Here is an 8,220-nt window from a genome sequence, read left to right on the forward strand (position 1 = left end):
ATAATACCATATGAATGATGATGGACATACTTTGCATACTGGTTTAGGTATAAAGACATGGTAGTCCCAACATCCACAGTACAACCTCAACTATGTAAATGGTCAAATGATTTCACATGTTCTAAAGGTACTTTATTCAACTCAAACATGGGGGTTGATGAAGTTTCCATTTTACCTCCGACAGTAACAGATTTTTAAATTCCTAAAAACAAAATTGATTAGGAATGTGTATAAACACACGCCACAGCAGCGACCAAATATCTGTGACATGAAGTCAGGACGAAATCACACCTAAGTAGTAATACTGGTCAACAAAAATACACCCAACAGCACACAAGCTAGTTAAACACAGACAGAGACAGAGACGACTGTAGGACACCAGCAGAAAAGCTGGTTGGCCTGTAACATATTTGTTTAACAAATGATTGCAGGCAGCGATGGGAGCTGGAGGCAAATGAGGAGCTAACAGAAACTTGGACTTGTTTTCGTCTCTCTCTCTCTCATGCACACAAAGACATATAGAGCAGCTGTCAGGGGACCGCTCCACAGGGCTGAAAACATGACTCTTTTACAGGGTGCATTCAGTAACTTCTGCTTTTTTTTTTAAATCTTTTACATTAGTGCTCACACTACAGTCTGGACATTTGAAACAAACAATGTCGTCGGGTAACATTCATTTTGACAAATGACAGCAGTGATGGTCAAACTGTAACTAACAACTGACAGTGACACAACAAGGTCGTTACTAAGACGACCGCTTTAAAACATGAATGATTATTTTTCTTCTGTAACTTTGTTTCGGACACAAAATAATAACATCACGTGTCCGAAATGTCACCTGAGCATCTAAATATTCCACCTTAAACGCATTCTAATTTGTTAAAGCACCAAAGAGCCAGAGGACACTTCACATGAACAACAGTAAACATGTTAAAAGTACATCAGCAACAAAGAAGCTCAGAGAGGAAGTCCTCCGTCTGCACTCTCTGTTAGTGCCTGTGAAATGGAACCTTTTGTGTGTTGGGTGCAGGCACAGGTGGCTGAGACAGCCAGGACCTTAAGGCAGTGACAAACCAGCTGCTCCTGACAGGTAACCAGGGAGCTGCACGTTACACTGAGAGTCAAAGCACTTCTTTTCTCCAAAGTCTGGTGTCACAGGCAGAGAATCCAAGAAATCCCCAAAACACGATCAGCGGCTTTTTTCCCTCTCAGTTCATTAATGATTAGTTTTCCAGACTCATTTCCGCTGACATTAAATTTCCTAAGATTTTTAGCCATTTTATGAACAACAGTATTTGAAGACATTTCCTTTGGTTGTGTTAAAAAAAAGAAAAGATTTCCTTCTGAGCGAACACCAGTAATTTTTCTGCTCAGAAAATGATCCACAACCCACCGACGCCGTCCCCGGTTCAAGTCACAATAGAGTTGGTCATTAACAATTCATCAGCCTGCTCTGGTTGGTCTACTCCTAAGCTTCTGCGCTTCTATAGAAGGTCACTGGCTGTGAAAAGAATTCTGTCAAAAGAACTATATAAATGTGAGGGAATTAAAATATCGTCTTACGCGGCTGCGACCTCGCTGAACTGCTGACATTCACACTGAATGAGTTCTGGCGCAGCGAGCTCGTAAGAATATCACAGTGTGCAGCAGGCCAAAGAGTTAATGGTAGAGTTACAGGTAGGGGGCGGCAGCACATTACTGTGCACCAAAGTGTAACCTGAATGCAAGGCGCGGCAACCTACAGCCCTCTATCACACCACTGTCGTGAATTGATATTTCATGCAGACGAGCTATGATCTACTGTACTGGAGTGTCTCCCTCTTTAAACCAGGGGCCGTCTGCCATTTCCAGTCCAAGGACGACATCAACCTGATGGAGCAGGGAGCGTCTGTTGTGTGTACATTGTATTAAATGGTGTTTAATATTCAACCAGGAGTGGAATTAAAATAAAATATACATTGTTATTTTTGCTAATAATATTATGATTGTAAATAAGAGACAAGTTTATACTCTTAAACTAAACTGAAGTACATTTTTTTGCAGTACCAAATAACCTACTAACCCGCACTGGTCCCCGGACCAGGGGTTGGGTACCGCGATTTACACTAAGTGAGGGGTGACAAGTAGCTAATGTTGTTCGCTACAGTTGACCGCGCTGCCCTGACTGTGTTATCCGAGCACCAGTAGATGAAGACCTGGTTTAGGGACTGTCTCACACTTCAACAGCCCTGATCTAAAGATATTTAAATTCATGAAAAATAAAGTTAAAAATTGAAATAAAAACACAAATGTCACCAACCCCCTCTGACGACCACCTACGGGCCACAGACCACCTGTTGAACACATAAACCGAGGACTAAATCTGTGTTCTAATTACAAGTGCGTGAGTGTGGGTTTGAATCTCAAGTGTAGCAGCGACGACCTTCCACAGCAGAGGCTGAGTTTTTACTGCATAATCTCCTGTCATCTTTATTTTACCAACAATCCCTTTCTCCATCTCTCTGCGCCACAACACTTTTATCTTTCCACTTACGCAGCCTGTGGATTTGTGTGCTGGTGTGTGTCCCAGTTGATTCCCCAGGCACACCTCAAGAAGTTCAACCCCTCGCAGCAGCAGTTCTCCCGTTTGCTACCAAAAATAGTACTTTTGAGTTTCATTGAAGGGAAGTACACCGTCTGCAAGGGCGCAGTTTCTCCCTGAATTTAAATTTTTTTTTTTTGTTATTTTTTTAAAGTAAGGCTGACGCTGCAGGAAAGAAAAGATGATGCGAGTTGCTTGTCTTCGCCCCAGGCTGTGTCTGTCCTGAACTCCTGTGTCATCAGGACAGATCACCTCCGGCTGAATCTCCATCTCTGAAACACTCACAGATTTGATTTTTTTCTGTCCAGTTGATGCCAAACATCATTCCGTTACAGCTGACTCAACACCAGTCTCTACCTACGATCCTGATTGGTCTAAATTTCTTCTTCTTCTCATATTGACTTATTTTCCTAAGGAAAAATTTAGTGTGAAATAAATGTATAAACCTGTTCCTGTATATGGACTGCACTAACAATTAAGTTTTCATCCTTTTTTGTAACAAATATGTGAGCAAATATGACTCCACCCAAGACTCCCAACATTTCACTCTCATATTCAAACCCAACTTCAGTTGAACCCTGAGGTGCTGTATTTTTGTGTCAAGACTGGATATTTTTACCAGAGTGTTATTTCTGTTAGAGTTTGTCAAGGTAACGTTCAGCCTGTTTCTCCATCAACCGTTCTGGCCTTGTTAAATAAACAGCTTTCTCTTTTTTTTTTACCTCACAGACACAAACTAGCTACGTTCACTTGTTTGACAACTTTTCCTCTTCAAACAAGATGGAACAAATTTAAATCCAGACTGTTTGCATGAAGAACAAATTTGAATGAAACTCATTTTGCATTCATGGAAAAATTAAAAGGACTGATGTGGATAAAAGACAAATTTACTCCCTCCATTGTTCCTTACATCATTTTTTTTGTTTCCATATGAAAAAATTCTACATTATCTATAGAGAAGGGAAAACATGAACAATTGCCATCAATTTTTCAATAAATATTAAGTTTGTCCTGAAAATTTGTCCCAGTTTTTAATTTTAGCCCAGTGTGAATTAGAGTTTGACGGCCCTGATGTAACGTTTGGTCTGATTTATTAGCCACCGTAAGGTAGTGAAAAAGCAGGACAACAGGTACAAACACAGGTAGGAAAGTACATGGAAAGTTTCCAGGAAGTAGGAAATGAGTGAATGTGCAAAAGTAGCAGTTAGCAGCATTGTTTTTTTTTGTACACACTGAGTGAAGCCTATAGAGGTTTTTAGTGCTTTGCACCTGAACTAATTTAATTCAATATTGAAACTCACACCTCCAGATGAGTTAGACTTTATTTAAAGATAATCTTGCAAAAGATTTGACCTAATTTTAAAATAATAGGGCATACAGACTCTGATACTAACAGAATAGAGTCTAAAAGCTGTTTTATTTTGAACACTTGATTACACAATGATTATTATTTGATTGATTATAAAAACGTTTAATTTCTCAGGTTCCGAAACTCTGCTGCATGGACTTTACTAAATGCTCCTTAAGCTCCCATGGGCCACACAGAACGGCTTGGCAGGCCAAAAAACACTTTGGCAAAAATAAATTATCTAGTTACGAGACAGAATTGTGGGGTCCTGGGCCACATGCGGCCCACTGGCCTGGAGTTTGTGACCCTGGTGAAGGCAAAGAATCGTGTGACTGCTCGGTGCAAAGACCCAAACCTACAGTGAAACAACAAAGCAGGAGGTTTGGTGAGTTTAATGTGTTGATTAAATGTAGGTACAAACAACAAAGAGTTTTACTTTTTACGTGTCGCGGTACAAACCTGAATGTGGGCAAAGCTGGAAGACAGAGGAGAGAGAGAGAGAGAGAGAGAGAGAGAGAGAGAGAGAGACCAGGGACAGACACTGCTGTCTTTCCTGCACGCAGGTTGGTAAGTTCAGTGAGCGTGGGCAGCTGCTTCTGCAGTGTGCAGGTACACATCAGGGACTAATGGAGGCTTTATGATTCTTATGATGATGCCAGCTTTCAGGCGACTCTCAGCACCTGACAGCCTCCTACTAGAACGGCATCATAACAAGCGGCCCTCGCGTGTCACAGATGAGTGGCGGAGACAGAGGCTGAGCCACAGGTCGTGACAACATATCCTGAGGACATTTCTCAGACTACTGTACTGCACCACACTTCTTTTTCCTCACTTTCAACCAAAGGATTCTGTATTCAACTTAAAAAGTCACTCGTCGTCATTAAAAAAAAGAAAGAGGTTTTCACCTGTGTTCTCTCCAGAAAGAAGGAACAAAAAAAAGGAGTGAATGAACAGCCTGGCTAATCAGCAGCAGATGATCAAAGACGGAGAATCTATGAAGAGGCATCGCCTCAGTCCACAGAAGAACATCAAGCAGACTGACTGAGTGAGGGTGTGAGGGTGTGAGCTGCAGCAGCTGGACCTCTGCTGTAGTAGAAAAGAACGAGTTGAAGCCATAACATCGATCTTCCTTGCTGTGAACCAATCAAACTCACTGGAAACAAAGCAGCCAGTGGAAACACAAACCCCACATAAAAAGACCTCAAATGTGATTATTGGTTATTTTAATCAGAAATTTTAAATATAATTATTATTTTAATTGGAAACATTAAAAAAACATCCTGCAGCCAAGCCTACAGAGATAAAAAAGACTTCGAATTATCAAACGACTTGAGTCGTCATTTAGCTTTTGAAGGACCACTATTTTGCCAACTGTTAAACAACTTAGGTCAATGTCTAATATTCTGAAAATAGAAAAAAAAAATCAGTTCTTACGATCCAAAATTTTACAAATGATCAAAGTCCTGGAAAATAGGCTTCACTCCTCAAACAAACAACAACAACAACTGCACTACATTCCAGAGACTGAAGGAGCAGCTAACATCAAGTCAGCGATTCTCTTGGTAACACAGGTGGAAGTTTTGATGAGGACGTGGCTGAAGATCACTCTGTCACGGTGACTGAGTTTAAATAACACACTGGATGCTTTAACAGGAAGCCGGTGCTTGGAACTATTGTTCTTCTATTGTTAACCATTCACAGTAAAGGTCATCTCACTATAGATTCTGACCAACTCCAAGCCTGGGATTTTCAAAGATGAGCTGCCATCAAACAGGATTTGTTTCACAAGTTGATGGACAGCAGGTAGAGCAATCCATTCACACACATCAAAAGCCTCATGCCTACACATTTCTTAGCTTCTCATTGGCTCGTCTTGTATCACACATGGCTACACAAAAGCCACAACTTCTTCTTCTTCTTTTGACTCGTTGCACATATTTTACATTAGAAAAATCCCATGGAGTACAACGAACACATGTCAAAAAAGTACAGAATATGTAATGAAATATAACGATGGCTTTGGTTTGTGTGTGAACCCTGAGCCTGGTTAGTTGTTCTCAGTGCTAATATACTCACATGGATTGAAGAAAGACAAACATAATGTTCTTCTTCAACAGATCTGAGTGTGTTTTTGTTTGTTTATTATGTTATTATTTATCAGTTAATAATGATTTTCAGACCAATGAAGTATATTAAGTATATATGGTGTCAGTCATTAACTTTGACCCAGTCCGTACAACTGGATTTACTCTGACAGCAGACTCAAACACATCGTTGCCGTTCGTCCACTCCCTCGTCTCTGCAGACACTGTCTCATATCAATAAAGCACAGTCCTCCAGCACAGTCGATGTCACGGTGGAAGCCCTGGCCATCATTATATCTCACCCTCTCCTGCTGCCACAGGTGGTCACTCGCACAGCACCCTACCTCTAACCCAGAGAGAAGACAGGTGAAAGAAACCAGATCTGAAACAGAGGGTTTCTCTCTGTCCGTACAATCTAGTTTCTAAAAGTGGACATGACTTTTTTTTCTCTCTGTCTCTCATCCCCTCTGTTTCTCTTCTATTCTCCTAGGGATACGTAAAATGAGCTAATTATCCCCGTATCTCAATAGATATGACCCACATGGGTCGCCGGTCCCAGAAGAGCAACAGGAAATAGAAGTCATTACGAGGAGGCCGAGGTGGAGCTCCCTCCAGTGCAGCAGCGGTTTCATCAGCAGGGATTTACTGTGTGTTTCAGGAAAGTCAAAGGTGCACCAGCAATCAATAAGAGGAAGTTTGAGAAAAGCCCAGAAGAAACACGTGACAGAAGCTACAACATGTCAGCTGCAGGAAATCCCATTCACCTGACAGAGAGAAACAGTGAATGGACTTCAGGAAAGGAAACTGAATGGACAAGAAAAATGTTTAACAATATGAAAAATGTGTTAGTTTGTTTTTTTAGTATTTGCTTCATGTTTTATTCATGAGTGGAAACAACTCTTTATTTGTTCTGCAATGTTTGTCTGCATTTACATTTTCCGTCCACACTGGTCTCCTCTTTGTTGAGTCACTGCCACAAGATGCAGAGGACATGAACGCACCACAGGTTGACCTTGATAATGGGAGTGAATCTGCAGCAGCCCTCGTTCATTAGAACATTCCGGTAACAAATGGGGCATGATGACATTAGAAGGATGTCACGCCGTATTGGTGCTGAAGGAGGGTTCATTAGTGTTGTGACTCATTTTCACTGATGCTCACGGTGGTCCCTGACTCATACGTGTGAACAGCTGACAGCCATGATCACAAAAGGCCACTGAGTCTGAGTCTGAGTCTGAGCATCATATGATCACAAAAGGCCACTGAGTGTCTGAGTCTGAGTCTGAGTCTGAGCATCATCATGAGATCAGTGCCACTTCATCCACTCTGTTCATGCTAACACTGGCCTGTGCTGCATGTGTCTTTGTTCTGTACAAGTGGATTGTTTTGTTGGACGATTTTTTTTAAGATGAACATTTCATATTGTACTATTTTGGAGATCACTCATTATGATCTGCTCATATGGGTTTAAAGGACAGAACTTCACACTTTTCCCACCTACTTTTCCTCTCTTCCATCAACTCAAATTCACACTTACGACCTGCGGTCATTTTAGAGTAAACCTAATCCTGCGTCTTTTTGGACAGTGTGAGGAAACAGGAGTAGGTGAAGAACACCCTCGCACAGACAGAGGAAAAATAAACTCCACACAAGAAGAGAGGACTCGTGACAGAACAAGCTAACCACTGAGCTCCAGTAAGACAACAGTGCTAATCACTTCTGCCACCATGTGGCCCCAAAAAGTCAATTTCACCATCTAAAATATGCCAACTTGATACATTTGATTTTCATGAAACTTATTATCAACTTAATAGCAAACAACAAATCTGAAACCACGACTCAGGACCTGCTGTAAACAATAGACAACAGAATTAGATCAAACTCCGTCTTTAACATGAGTCATATATGTGGTCTGTGCTCCTCCCCCTGCCGTCTGCCTCTTCTTTCACAGGTAATTCTCGTCACCTCCGCTACTGTACTGTATATGACAGCACTGGGATCCTGGACTGAAAACAACAGCAGGAGCAGGAGCAGAGGGAAGAGAAACAGTGGGAGGGAGTCGATGGGGAAAGGGAGGTAAAGGAGAGCTGAGTCACTGTGGCGTGGGGGGCTACGGTGCCACGGAGGGGCACTGAATCATCCGCTGTTTTATTGAATATATTTCCTCTATTTGATGTCATTATCGCCCCGGTGATCATCACCCTCGT

The sequence above is a fragment of the Cynoglossus semilaevis genome, chromosome 19 (genome assembly GCF_000523025.1).
Source record: "Cynoglossus semilaevis isolate Cse_v1.0 chromosome 19, Cse_v1.0, whole genome shotgun sequence".
NCBI classification, from domain to species: Eukaryota; Metazoa; Chordata; class Actinopteri; order Pleuronectiformes; family Cynoglossidae; genus Cynoglossus; species Cynoglossus semilaevis.